Consider the following 14087-nt stretch of genomic DNA (forward strand, 5'->3'; position numbering starts at 1 on the left):
GAGATCTCACCCTTAGCCCCGGGGGACTTCGAGTGCCTGCTCGGGAAAGGTATTTCCATTGGCATTCCAACAGTAGTTTCATCAGCATTTCAGCAGTGGTTTCATCAGCGTCTTTAATAGAACCCCAAGGGGGTGATTTTTGGGGGTCGACCATTTCAGAAAGCTTTCTGGGTTTCTTGAGTAGAGTCTGATTCTAGAGTTTCAGCGTTTTCCGAGGAGGCGAGAAGCCCCAAATCCTCATTTGATTTCCAACAGCAGCAGCGACACGACAGTTTTCCAGTAGCTGGGACGCAGATCAGTGTAAGGGCATTCCAGGAAAGCTTTCTGGGTTTTTCTGGGTTTCTTGAATAGAGCCCGAATCCAAAGTTTTAGCTTTTTCTGAAGGGAGCAGCCCCAAATCATCATTTGTTTTCTAACAGCAGCAGCAACATCCACGTAGAGAAGCCATTCTTGTCATTCTGAGTGTATTTCTTCACTTGCCTTGTGCAAGTCGAGGTGCCATCTGTCTAATCATCTCTTGTACTCATTTATTGCTCAGTATAATAAAATGGCTTAGCATTTCTCGCTACATTTCTTGTGTATCTGCTTATATTTCCGGTTTACATTATTATATGTTGTTCCACTATTATTTTATCACTTCTCGGTTATTATATCATTTGCACATATTTGGTTTGAGTTTTTGCTGGGGTTTGAGGAATATTTCGGGTTAGGGATATTACAGTGGTATCAAAGCATAGATCTAGCTCAGCCTATGGAGCTAGCAATCTATGACACTGGGGGGAAAAACCATACATTTGTTACAGAGGTAGGAGGTACAAAGATACTAGATGTAGGTTGGAGAATACCTACGGAGAGGGAGATTGTGTTATTGTGGCAGACGCGGAGCAAGAGGAACCTGTGGTAGACGCAGAACAGAGAGAGCCAGTAGTGGACGCAGAGCAGATGGTAGACGAGGACGGGAAGAGATTTGCGGATATGCTCCTCAAATCAGTGCAGGATCTGTCGAGGCAGATTGAGGTGATGGGGCAGAGATTCACGACAGTAGAGGCCAGACAGCAGGAGAGCCCACGAGTTTTTTAGATCGGTGAGGGATCAGGTGCATCCCATCACTTGCCAGAGCAGCGTGATACTGCGCAGTAGGGGGCCTCACATGCCCCTACACGCTCTACCATGCCCACCTTCTTAGGAGCAGACATGGGGGCCGTAGCCCAGCAAGAGGCAGAGCTCGGGCATATGGGCGATTATTTTGCAGAGTACCAGGCCTATGGGTAGGAGTTCAGGGAAGCCCTCTCATTCAGAGATTTTGTTCAGCTCCAGCGGGATAGCAGACCCCGCGATCATCACAGAGGGTACCAGCATTACCATGATGGCGACACCCACCGTGCAACGAGCAGATTCCACTTGCCTACGTTTGATGGCTCATCAAACAGTTCGGCAAAGTCTTGGGTGGAGAAGCTAGACATTTATTTCCAGCTTAACCAGATGTCGGAGGCAGAGGCCATCAAGGTGGCAACGTTGCATTTGGATGGCGAGGCCCAGGATTGGTGGTTTCATGGGATGGTTACATTGGGGCACTCCACAGTGATGTCATATGCCAAGTTTACCAAGAGACTGATGGAGCGATTTGATCGGAGGGATCCAGAGCAGCATTTCGTTGAGCTGACGAGGCTCAAACAGACAGGGAGCCCAGAGACCTACATTGCAGATTTCTTGAGGGTCTCCGTGATGGTGCCAGACCTCTCCATGGCACGAAGGGTCTATATGTATGTTGAGGGGTTAGCAGAGCCACTTCGGGGTCTAGTCCGATCCACTAGACCAACTACGCTCCAGGACGCTATCAACAAGACCTGGGACTTACAGGATGTCTTACCCAGGACCCGGACACCTTACCCCCAGAGACAGACTTTCCAGTCTAAGGGGAAGGATGTGAGGATTCCACCTCCAAAGGGGAATCCAGGACGAGTACAGCTTGACGATGATGCCAAGAGGGAGCTGAAGAAGAAGCGGTTGTGCTTCACTTGTCAGGAGCCATGGGCACCAGGACATAGATGTGCTGCTGGTAAAGCACATTTTATGGGACATAGCCATGCCATACAGGGACCTTTGCCACCTCCACCACCAGTAGCAGGTGGTGCATCTTTTGCACCCACTGGAGGGGCCCTTGCAGCATTGCAGGGAGTTCCCAAGTATCTGACGCTACGCGTACGAGGGACAGTACGTGGCCAGCGCGTATCAGTTTTGGTTGACAGTGGGGCAACCCACAACTTCATCGATGCCCAGATGGTTGAGCGGAGAGGTATACAGACAGAGAGCTTCGATGGGTTTTCAGTCTTGGTCCCAGGAGATCAGACCATGATGTGTGCTCGTTATGTTCCAGAGCTTTCAGTGATGATGGGCACCTACACATTGACTGACCACTTTTTCGTGGTTGATATTCCGGACACCAACATGATATTGGGTGTTCAGTGGCTTATCACTCTAGGGAAGGCCACGACAGATTGGAAGACCCTGGAGATGGAGTGGGATGATGAGAAGACAAGGAGGCATGAGAAGATACGGGGACAACACACATATCCGCCTCAGACTGTCTCGGCTCATCGGATGGAGGTAGTCTTTCGAAAGGGAGACATAGAGTGGGCAGTGGAGCTGCGTGCATCAGAGGCAGGAACTACAGGGCAAGCGATACACCTAGAGATACAGTCTATCCTTGATCGGTATGCCATAGTGTTTGGGGAGATTCCACCAAGACAACCACCAGATCGGGGGTTTGAGCACACCATTGAGCTTGAGCAGGGCATACAGGCCGTGATTACCACCCCCTATAGGCACCCCAAGGCCTATCAGGATGAGATTGAGTGGGCTATCCAGGAGTTGCTTGCATTGCCAGATTTCACGCAGCCATTTGTTTTGGAGTGTGATGCGTCAGGAGAGGGGATCGGCGCAGTATTGATGCAGGGAGGTCACCCTATAGCATTTGAGAGCCGGAAGCTCCTTCCGCACAAGAGGTTGTATTCCATATATGACAAGGAGATGCTGACCATCATGCATGCATTGGCTAAGTACCAGCAGTATTTGGTAGGCAATAGGTTTAGGGTGAGGACTGATCACAACAGCCTCAAGTTCTTTTTGGAGCAGAAGAAGCTACAGGAGAGGCAGCAGAATGGATCAGTAAGATCCAAGCATATGACTTTGACATTGAGTATGTCAAAGGTAAGAACAACGTGGCAGCAAATGCTCTTTCACGTAGACTAGCCACGTTGTCTCTTATGAGCATGGATACAGATTGGAGGGCTCGACTCTTAGTAGAGTACTCCAAGGATAGATTTGGATGTGAGATTCTGGATGGGCAGGTGGCAGATGACAAGTACAGGGTGGTCGATGAGATCATCTACTACAAGGACCAGATCTTCTTGACTGAGGGGTCTCAGCTCAAGAAGAAGATACTCCAGGCATCACATGATTCCCCATTGGCAGGACATTAGGGTTTTACCAAAACCTACAGGGCCATTAGGGAGAGGTTCTCATGGAAGGGCCTCAAGGAGGACGTATTCCAACACATCCAGGAGTGCAATGTTTGCCAAAGGAACAAGGGAGAGATGAGCCATCCCACAGGATTATTGCAGCCTCTTCCCATTCCGGAGGGGAAATGGGAGAGTATTTCGATGGATTTCATCACAGGGTTGCCCATGGTACAGGGCAAGGATTGTATCTTTGTCGTTGTTGATCGACTGACGAAGTACGCACATTTCTTTGCCATATCCGCACACTATACAGCAGCACAGGTGGCCGAGTTGTTCTTCAAGGAGATCTTCAGGCTACATGGTCTTCCTAAGACCATCGTCAGTGACTGGGACAGTCGTTTCATGGCGGGTTTTGGCAAGAGCTTTTCCGATTGGTGGGAACGAAGTTGACACCGAGTACCAACTATCACCCACAGACGGACAGACAGAAGGAGATAGTTAACAAGTGGCTAGAGGGCTACTTGCGTAACTATGTCAGTGGGCAGCAGCGAGCATGGCTGAAGTGGTTGCATCTGGGGGAGTACTGCTACAATACTTCACATCACATGTCCATTGGTATGTCACCATTCTATGCCTTATATAGGTATCATCCTTTATCTTTTGTCGACGTGATGTTTGGTGATAGTAGGGCTCTAGAGCCAAGATTTGGATCCAAGAGAGTCAAGATATCCTCCGAGCTCTCAAGGATAACATGGTTACAATGCAGAACCAGCAGAAGCTGTATGCCGACAGGGGTCGGGTGGAGAGGCAATTCGAGGTAGGGGACATGGTCTACCTACGATTACAACCATACTGACAGTCATTGCTGAAGCAGAAGGGGGCTGAGAAGCTCAAGCCCCGCTTTTATGGGCCATACAGGGTGATACGCAGGATTGGACAGGTTGCATATGAGTTGGAGCTGCCCCAAGGCAGCAAGATTCATAGCGTTTTTCATGTATCATGCCTGAAAAAGTCATTGGGGCAGCAGGTGATAGTGACAGGTGAGCTACCACCCATGGATGATGAGGGGCATTTGGTATTGCAGCCGGAGGCTATCATTGATACCAGGGAGAGGCAGCTACGGAGCAGGACGGTCTGGGAATTCTTGGTGAGGTGGAAGACTTTGCAGGATGAGGATGCCACTTGGGAGAGTAAGAAGATCTTGCAGCATCCATCACTTCAGTTGCTTGAGGACAAGCAACATTTTGCCGGGGGAGACTGTAATATTCCTAATTAGCCATGGCTAATTGGAATATTCGATTTTGTTCAATTTTTGCCTTTGATAGTTATTTGTAAAAAAAAAGGTGAGGACGAGGGACATAACTCAATTTTAGAATAAAAAGTCACTTCCTAGTAGCACAACATTGTGACTTAGAGGGGAGCCAAGGGGGCCAAAGGGGGACGCAGAAATGGAGCCCACGCAAACACATGGAGGGACTGCGCAGGAGGGAAGAAACACGTGGCAAGAGAGGAATCACGCAGGAGGAGGTGAGCCTTGGGATTGAGAGAGGTAAAAGCTATAAAGGAGAGAGGAGCCCCCTCATTTTGATCATTCTGGGTAAGAGCATTTGTGATAGTCATTTCGACTTAGAGCACGCTGGCTGTTTAGCTAGTCTGCAGCACTGTTTAGTGCATTGAGTGTCTCCGTTTGGAGATCTCACCCTTAGCCTTGAGGGACTTCAAGTGCCTGCTCGGGAAAGGTATTTCCATTGGCATTCCAACAGTGGTTTCATTAACATTTCAGCAGCAGTTTCATCAGCGTCTTTGAGGCACTGTGCAAAACCCCAAGGGGGTGATTTTTGGGTGTCGGCCATTTCATAAAATCTTTCTGGGTTTTTCTGGGTTTCTTGAGTAGAGTCCGATTCCAGAGTTTCAGCCTTTTCTGAGGAGGGGAGCAGCCCCAAATCCTCATTCGATTTCCAATAGCAGCAACAACACGACAGTTTTTCAACAGCTGGGACGCAGATCAGTGTTAGGCCATTCCAGGAAAAATTTATGGGTTTTTTTGGGTTTCTTGAGTAGAGCCCGAATCCAGAGTTTCAGCTTTTTCCGAGGAGGGGAGCAGCCCCAAATCATCATTTGTTTTCTATTAGCAGCAATAGCACAATAGCAACATCCACATAGAGAGGCCATTCTTGTCATTCTGAGAGTATTTCTTCATTTGCCTTGTGCAAGTCGAGGTGCCATCTGTCTAATCATCTCTCGTACTCATTTATTGCTCAGTATAATAAAATGGCTTAGCATTTCTCGCTGCATTTCTTGTGTATCTGCTTATATTTTCGGTTTACATTATTATATGTTGTTCCACTGTTATTTTATCACTTCTGGGTTATTATATCATTTGCACATATTTGGTTGGAGTTTTTGCTAGGGTTTGAGGAATATTCCGGGTTAGGGATATTACAGAAGCAACAATGATTTTCTCTCTTTATTGTCTTATAATGTTATTCTCGGCTGTGATTATGTTTCTACAACTATCTCCCTTTATGTTCACAACTGGTTTACTATCCGGAAGAAAAGAAACCCATTACATTTACAGTTTTGAGATTTTTTCTAGACCGTTTCCCTTCGTGTTCTTGCACTTTCCTACTGGAAAAAACTCATAACATCTATAGTTCTGAGATTTTTTTTTTGTTTCCCTTCGCGTTCCTGCACTTGTTTAGTGCTGGAAAAAAAACCCATAATATTTGCAGTGTGAAAGGTCAGATTTCTCCAAGAATGCAGGCGTCCATCTGCCCTGATTCTCACTATGTTAGTCTAGTTAAAAATATCTTAATCAGGTTAAAAGGTGTTCATTTGGGTATATAAATTATGCACTCATTTCACTAGATACATAGATCCATCTCAACTCTGGATCTATACATAGATCCATCTCAACTCTGGATCTATTAAGCTATACCATTAGCAATCCTGCCTTTCCTTCGCCTTCTACATAAGCAAAAGATATTAGTGCCAGCATAGGTGGTGTTATCACTCAAAATTTTTCCCTAGAAGTTTTCAGAAGAAAGAAAAGACCGAGGTAACCACAAACCAATCTTTTAAGTATAGACTCTAGCCAACCTATGACTTAGAGAGAGCTCTCTCTATACGATTTAGCTTTGTTTGCTGGGATTTTAGGCTAATTCTTAAAGTTCAAGGGGTTTTGATTTGTATTGAAGGTTGGATGGTGGAATCCTTAAAACAGATGGATAGAATGATGTCTTTGGACCATTGGGCTATGGAGTCAAAGAAGGGCAGCAGAACTGGAATTAACTCACTAAAGGGAGTGTTCAAAGGGCAAGCTAGCAGAGTAAAGTGCAGGTCTTTGGGCTAGATGGGTGAAATGATCTTAACCAGGGTGAGAGAGCACTTAAGAATTCTCAGACCGGGATTAAAATGAGGAACAGAGGATAATCATGAACAAAGGGCAACTAAGAATCCTTTGCTATAGATTACAGGGAGACTACCTAAACTAAGGAGCAATCAAGAATTCCTTAACTTAGATAATTAGCAGAAAACATTAAAATGCATAATAGTTAAAACAAAGTGCAATGAAGCAAATTCTGAGATATCATTCCATATTATAGCATTCAGATTTCAGATACATTAAAGATTGTGGAAAACTTTTAAAGAAAAATAACAACACAAGAGAAAATACTTGTCTGCACTTCGCTCTACACATGAATCCAGTGAAATGTCTTGTCTTTATTCATTAATCCAGCTTGCTAGTCCAATCAATGATACAATAGCTTACAGTCTTTGATCAAAAAGGTCTGTAGAAACGTTTAAGAATCTACACCTACATACTTCGAATGGTGAAGTATTTATACAAAAACTATTACAAAATATCTCAAAACAAACTTGAGATTTAATCTAGGAAATACAAATATCTTCTTGCAAGAGGATAGAGACAGCTATTGAACTGTCTTTGATCAAAAAGGTCTATAGAAATGTCTAAGAATCCACACCTACATACTTCAAATGGGAAGTATTTATACAAAAACTATTACAAAATATCTCAGAACAAACTTGAGATTTAATCTAGGAAATACAAATATCTTCTTGCAAGAAGATAGAGACAGCTATTGAACTATTTCATGACGTCCATTTTTATGTGGTACTGCTAGCTTTTATGGTTGGATTTGTAGCCCTTTATGCTAGCTTGCAGTTGTGGTCTTTTACGCTGGAATCTTCTTCAATTTTTATCTTTCACCTGATACTCTTTGACCCTGATACTGTTTGACCCTGCTGTCCTGTTTTTATCTATTTACCTAGCTGCTCTTTTTTTTTTTACTGTGCAGTAACTTTTCACTGTAAATTTCTCACAGTAAATCAATCATGCTTTCCCACCATTCTGCCTCAGGGAATTTGACATTCATCATCCTTCGATATATCTCATCAACTTCTGTATACTTGGCAAAATTGGGCTTGGTGATGAACAAGTGTTTTACCTCATGTTGGAGGAAAAACAGGTTCTCAAAGGTGTTATATAAGACTTTGCCTATTGGCAGGGCTTTAATAAATGAAGTGCTAACTTGTTCTTTAGCCAATTGCTTGAGTCTATTGTCATAGTCCTGCTATGTCATAAGCTTGTCATTGATGACCAATGGACAGGGCAATCCTTTTTCCCTCAAAATTTGGAATTTTGCCATGAATCTATCAATGGCCACCTGAATGTTTTTGCACTTTTCCTCCAAGTTTAGCATTAGGTTCCTCTTGGAAAGAACCTTTCTTATTTCCAAAATAGTTTTCGTTTTGTCTTCTATATTTAGCTCTTGAAGCTCATATTTGTTTTTGCTGTTAAGGAAATGGATGAGTCTATTGGCATCCTCTGGCATGTCACCCAATTCCTCCTTGACTTTCTGAATAGCTACTATAGCTATCTTTATCAATTCTATTTGCTCAAAAATAACTTGAATAGATGGCCAAATATCCTTGACGGAGTCAATGATATTGGCCCATAACAGTTCCTTGGCTTGCCCAAGGGGTTTCTCCAATGTTAGGTCCTTTTCCAAGGCTTTGACCTTTTCACTCATCCTGTTGGCTTTCTGTGCCTCTTCTTTTTGCATAATCTGTGCAAGTTTATAATCAGTCTCTAAACTTGCCACCTTTTCCTTCAGTCTATTCATTTCTGTAGCCTGAATTGACATCTCTTCCATGGCTCTAACTAATTCTGCTACCTTTTCTCCTGATGCATCTGCTGCTACTGTAGACTCTGTTGTAACTAGCAATGTTGTGACAGGTGGAGCTGTTGGTGCAAGTGAAGCTGCCAGTGTAGAAGGGACTATTGTAGATACAATAGGGATGACGTTTGCAGAAGTTGATGCAATGTCAGTTTGTTTCAATTGGATCAAGTTATCCAATTCTTTCTCTGTCTCCCTGAGTTGATCATTGAGTTTTAGGACCAAGTCCATCAACTCTTCATGTTTGGTTTGGTTCTCTATGACTTCAAGTGTTTGAGGATGTTGCAGTTGGGGAATTTTCAATTGCTTCTTCAGTGCAGCAATATCATTGTTCTTCTTCTTTATCAGCTGCTCAGTAGCTTTAATATCCTTGGGATCGTGTCCCAATTCAATAATTAAGTCTTCCAAGGACTCAATCATCCTTGGCCTGTGAGGAGGCCTTCTCCAACTGAAACTGTGTTGAGATGTTGTTTACTGAATTTTGTAGCTGATGGGCAGCTATGGCTTTACTTGTTAGGGTGGAGTATATCATCTCTCTAGCCTGTTTGTGTAGTTCTATTTGGTCTATGGGATGAATATCCCTTGCCAACACTTCAAAGTCAACCCTCCTGTAATTTGATGATGTCTTGGGTTGTTGTGCTGTAGGTTTGATAAAGGACATCTGCAGCTTTCCCTCCTTGATGTCAAAGGCTGACATTAGCCTTGTTTGATTTGTGGGAGTGAGCTTTAGGTACTGAGCATATGTTTGGGCTTTAAGCCTCTCATTCCTCATTTTGATTTCCTTATACCTGTCCTTTAAGTCTTGGTCTTTGTTTGCAGGCCTACTGAAGGAAGACACTTCCACACTAAGCTGCCTTTCCAACATCTAAGTCTGTGATGTGGAAGGCTCTTGTATGTCTTCAGATGGAGTTGTGGGCCTGCTTCTGTCTACCTCTGTGTTGGTAACTTGTGCTGATCCTTTTGTATATTCCTGTTCAGAGGCCGGATTGAGCCTTTGCCTCTTGTTGTGACTTGTTTCCTGCTACAAATTAGAGGTGTCCATTCCTAAAGTGGAAGCTCCCTCTCTGTTTCTTTTTGGATTTTTCTCCTCATTCTGAGGAGTCTGTGTGACTGGAGGGGTGCTCATGGCTCTTTCTTGCTCTTCTAGTACCTGCAGAAAAGAGCTCTCATCAAGTTGCTTTTCCAAATCAATCAGAGCATTTTCTACATCTACCCTTGTGCTATCACTGTCTACTTGGCATATGCCTCTACTGTATTTTCCACCCACTCTGTCTAATTGGCATATGCCTCTATCTCTGGTATGGGGTGGTGGATAAAAGGTCCTAGCTTGACCTTTTGCCTTTTCTTGGTAATGAATTCTAAAGGGTCATATCTCCATACAAAACTCCTTTGGAATTTCAGGCTTTGTAAGATTAGGTCTGCCTCTTTCCCTGCCTCTCTGGAATTGCATATGAAGGGACCTAACTGGTCTTTGATTTTGAAATTGGCCTTCTTCTTGGCATTGACAAAGTTGACCTCATCTGCATTGATGATCTATCTGTAATATTCTAAGGCAAACAACCTCATGGGGAGGTATCTTGGCAACTTATATGGTGCAAGCAGGCAACCATATATTCTTATTTCTATGTGGTTTTGGTAAAGGTACCAATCTCCCACTTTGGTTTGCTTGGAAAGATGGAGGACTCTTTTTATCTCTGGACTTATCCTAGGTGGAGGATTTCCAGTGAGCATAGTCATGATTGGATACACAAAAGAATCTATGAAGTCAGAGTATGTATATGGGGATCTAAACTCATGGAAAAGTGGGGTCCAAAAAATGACAGATCTGGGCTAGCCCCTGGTGTCAAGCTTCTGGAGAGTAAAAGGAAACTTATCCGACTGATAATACAAAAATAGATGGTACAATATAGAGGAGTATTTGAATACTCTCTCATTGCCCATTCTTGTGAACTGCTCATGCATCCTATCAGCTATGAATTTGGCAAAGTCATATGTGATTGCAGGAGGCTGCCCTGGGGTATAAATGGACATGAAAGCAAGAATAAGTTCATCAATGTATTCACTGGTAGAGTAACCCAAAACATAGGATATCATGGTTACAATGTTCTGGCCCCATTGAGAGAAAATAGCTGATACATATGGAGGGGGTCCTTAGGGATGTGCTTTTCCTCTCTAATGAAGGTTTGAAACAACTGGGCCAATCTTGATGGGCTTAGCTTGGGATACTGGTCCAACAGGTCTCCAATTGAGAGTGGGGTTAGGTTTGGCCCTGGTTGGAACTGCAGCATTTCATTAATGGACTCAACTGTGATAGTGAATAGAACCTTCTGGTCATGAGACATTATGGCTCTATGGCTGGGGACGTAGCATGCATAGCACATATGAACAATTTTTGGAAAGATATGAACTTGGGGGAACTGGTATCTGGGTAAATTGGACTCCCAGAGGCCAATATCATCTGTATGGTTCAGGTATCTATCTTTGCTTAAGCAATGAATTTTAAGCAGGAGCTCTATTGCAGTTGTGTCTTTGATTTGGAAATCCCTGTCAGCCAGGGGAAGGTGGTCCAGGTCTAAGTGTGGAGTGGTAATGGGTCTAATGTCCATGGCGATAGGGGCAGCCATAATTCAGTTCTTGTGGATTTGAATTATGCTCTGGGGGGGTTTATCAGAGGTTTTGAGACTTTTCAGAGGGTTTAGGTGAGCAGTTTATAAAATTGGCAGTATTCTTACTTCAATTTTCAACCTTAAAACACTGCACAGGCTAAAGGTTTTGAAATTTGTAGGGGTAAGAGGTAATTCATGGTGAAATACCTGGAATTGGGCGAATTGGTTCTGAAAATGGTGTTTCACGGTAGCTGCAGTGGTTGGTGTGGTCCTGGTACGGTTCTGAAAAGGTTGGCTGGGCTGTCTGCAACGTCTTCTGGAGCAGAATTGGAAGTCTGTGGGTAATTTCGATGTTTACAGTGGTAGCAATGGTTTACACAACTTACAAAGAGAATGCGCGGAAAAAGGGCAAAAGAGGGCTTCGCGGCCTTTTATAGAGAAAATGATTAATTTTGGCGGGTTTCACTTTCGGATGAACAATTGACGGTTTTTCGGTTGAGCGGGGGAAATGGTTTTGGAGGGTCGTCGCACCGCTTTTGTGGTGTGGGCGGTTTTCGGGAGGGGTCACCCGATGCCATACATCGTTTGACACGTAGCATCGGGGGCCGGGAGAAAAACCACTTTATCAGGTGGTTATTGTTCAGCCATCGGGCGTGACCGATATGGTTGTGCATCATTGGATGTGGGGGAGGGATGATCAACGGTAGTCGGGAGGCAAAGCTGCGTGGGGGGAAATGACGGGAGTTGATGGGGGGCCCAGGGGTTTAATTATGGCGGTTCGGGATTAGTTTAGGGACTAATCCTAGGTTAAATGATTGGGCCAGGTTTAGTGAGGGATTAGGGAGTCGGGTGAAGCCGATACGGGATTAACTTAAGTTTTACCGGGGTTAGGTAAATTAAGTGAAGTTATATCGGGATAAGGGGTAGTTTATATTAGTTTTTATTAAAACTAAGGGGTTGGGGTATTTTATATAGGGTTTTAATTATTTACGAGAAAAGGGTTATAATGGGTTTATATAATAGAGTTAGTTAATTAATATGAAAGTGATGGCGGAGTGGGTTTTCTTAAGTAAAAAGGGGTTAAGTGTATGTGATTGCGCGTTTAGATTTATACTTAGGATAAAAACTTTTGGTGGGTTTTTTGTGCGAAAGGGTTTTACATGGGGGTGAGTCACTTTTCCTAGGTAAAAGGTGTCCACCATAGGAAAGGGTGGTTTTATTAGGGAAATGAAGGGAAGTGAAGGGAGGTGAATTTTTGATGAAGGGATTCTAGCACTTATTCCCATAAGTCATCAAGCCGAGGGTCCGGTCCCTCCAAAAGTCAGAGAAATGCTTTGAGCCCCTTTGACTTAAAGGATTTAAGTACTAGAACTTATTTATGGGAAATTAGTGAAGTAAAGGGGTAAAATGAATGAGGGGATGTTAAATAAACCATACTGTGAACCATTGTCTTTGCTTTGTTTACTACTTATGCACATTTGAAAGATGCATTTAAACATGAGTAATCACTTGACATTTGTGCAACCTTTCTTCTACTTACCCATTTACTTATCCTACCATTTTTTCTTTACTTTATTTGGGTGCATTTAGGCTAGCAAACCCTTATCAATCTTTTCTTTTCTTTTACAAAGCAAACTATCTAATTCTAACCTTATATCATCCAAGGGCTCAGATTAAACTGATGAGCTCCTTTTATTTTCTCTGCCTATCTAATGATTTGCCAAGATTACACTGTTTGGTCAGATTTTATTCTCTAACTATAAACATAAAATTCAAAGCATAGTATAATCAAGATTAAACAGTTTGATTACCATGGATTGTGGCATGAGTAACAAGCTGCACACAATCATTATTATGCATAAAAGTAAATAGTAGTGGCATTTTGACTTGCTCACTTTCATGGTCTCTTTTTGTCTTTTGATTATTCTTTTAGGACATATCCTCTTTACATTTTTTAATTTCTTAATATGGAAAACATTTGCAGAAAGCAAAGGTATGTACAATATTACAAGGCTTAACCTTAGTCATTCAAAATTATGACTCCTATTGGTATAGGAACCTAACAGTGGCTCCACTTGGGGATGGCATTTTCTAGTGAAATGTCAAGAACTTTCAAGATCAGTAGCCCCTAAATTGTTGTTGATGTTACCTTGCAAAATTTTCCTCTATGCCTCTGCATCATTTTTTTTTTTTAACAAAATCGGTTACTTTTGTATTATAAAAACCAACGGGAACAGAGTTCTAGTACATAAATATAGTAAATTTGAGAGATGAGGTTCAAAAACGGGTTCGCAGACCCTGTTTCCTCATTGCTACTTCTAGTATGACTGAAAGCAAAGTAGTAACGGCTATATTGCCGTACATAAGAACCGCCAATCCAACAAAATTTACATTCCATGGCTCCTAGGGAAGTTTCTGAGTGACCGAATCGTCAGGAAGAGGTTCTTTCCTGGCGCTAGCTTTAGTTGAAGCCTCTGCTTGGAAACTCTGAGTGAGAGAACGGATATGCTCGATGGCTTCCTCAAGATGACTGCATCTCTCCTTCAACGCCTCGATCTCTGCCTTGCGCTTCTCCAGCTTCTTTCGTTTCGACCTGCTATCAGCCTGGTAGTCATCCTTCAGCTCATTAAAATGCTTGACAAAACGGTTGATCATGAATGTATGCGTTTTGCACATAGTGCACTCGCTGTTGTTGAAGATCCTTTCTAAGGGGTTGTTGGCCTGCTCCTGGGCATTTGGCTGATCCTGCTGATCCGCCATCTTGGTGGACTGAATAAAGGAATCCGCAATTTGAAGAAGGGAAGCGGTGTGTGAGAGAG

General features: G+C 43.3%; 1 protein-coding gene across 1 annotated transcript in view; it reads right to left on the reverse strand.

Moving 5' to 3' along the window:
- Window positions 1–14087, reverse strand: part of LOC149219010 (kinesin-like protein KIN-1) — a 124032-nt gene that overhangs the window by 3060 nt on the left and 106885 nt on the right. The window lies entirely within an intron of this gene.

The sequence above is a fragment of the Pinus tabuliformis genome, chromosome Q (assembly GCF_031772625.1).
Source record: "Pinus tabuliformis cultivar Carrire ecotype Pingquan chromosome Q, CPIR1, whole genome shotgun sequence".
Classification (NCBI taxonomy): Eukaryota; Viridiplantae; Streptophyta; class Pinopsida; order Pinales; family Pinaceae; genus Pinus; species Pinus tabuliformis.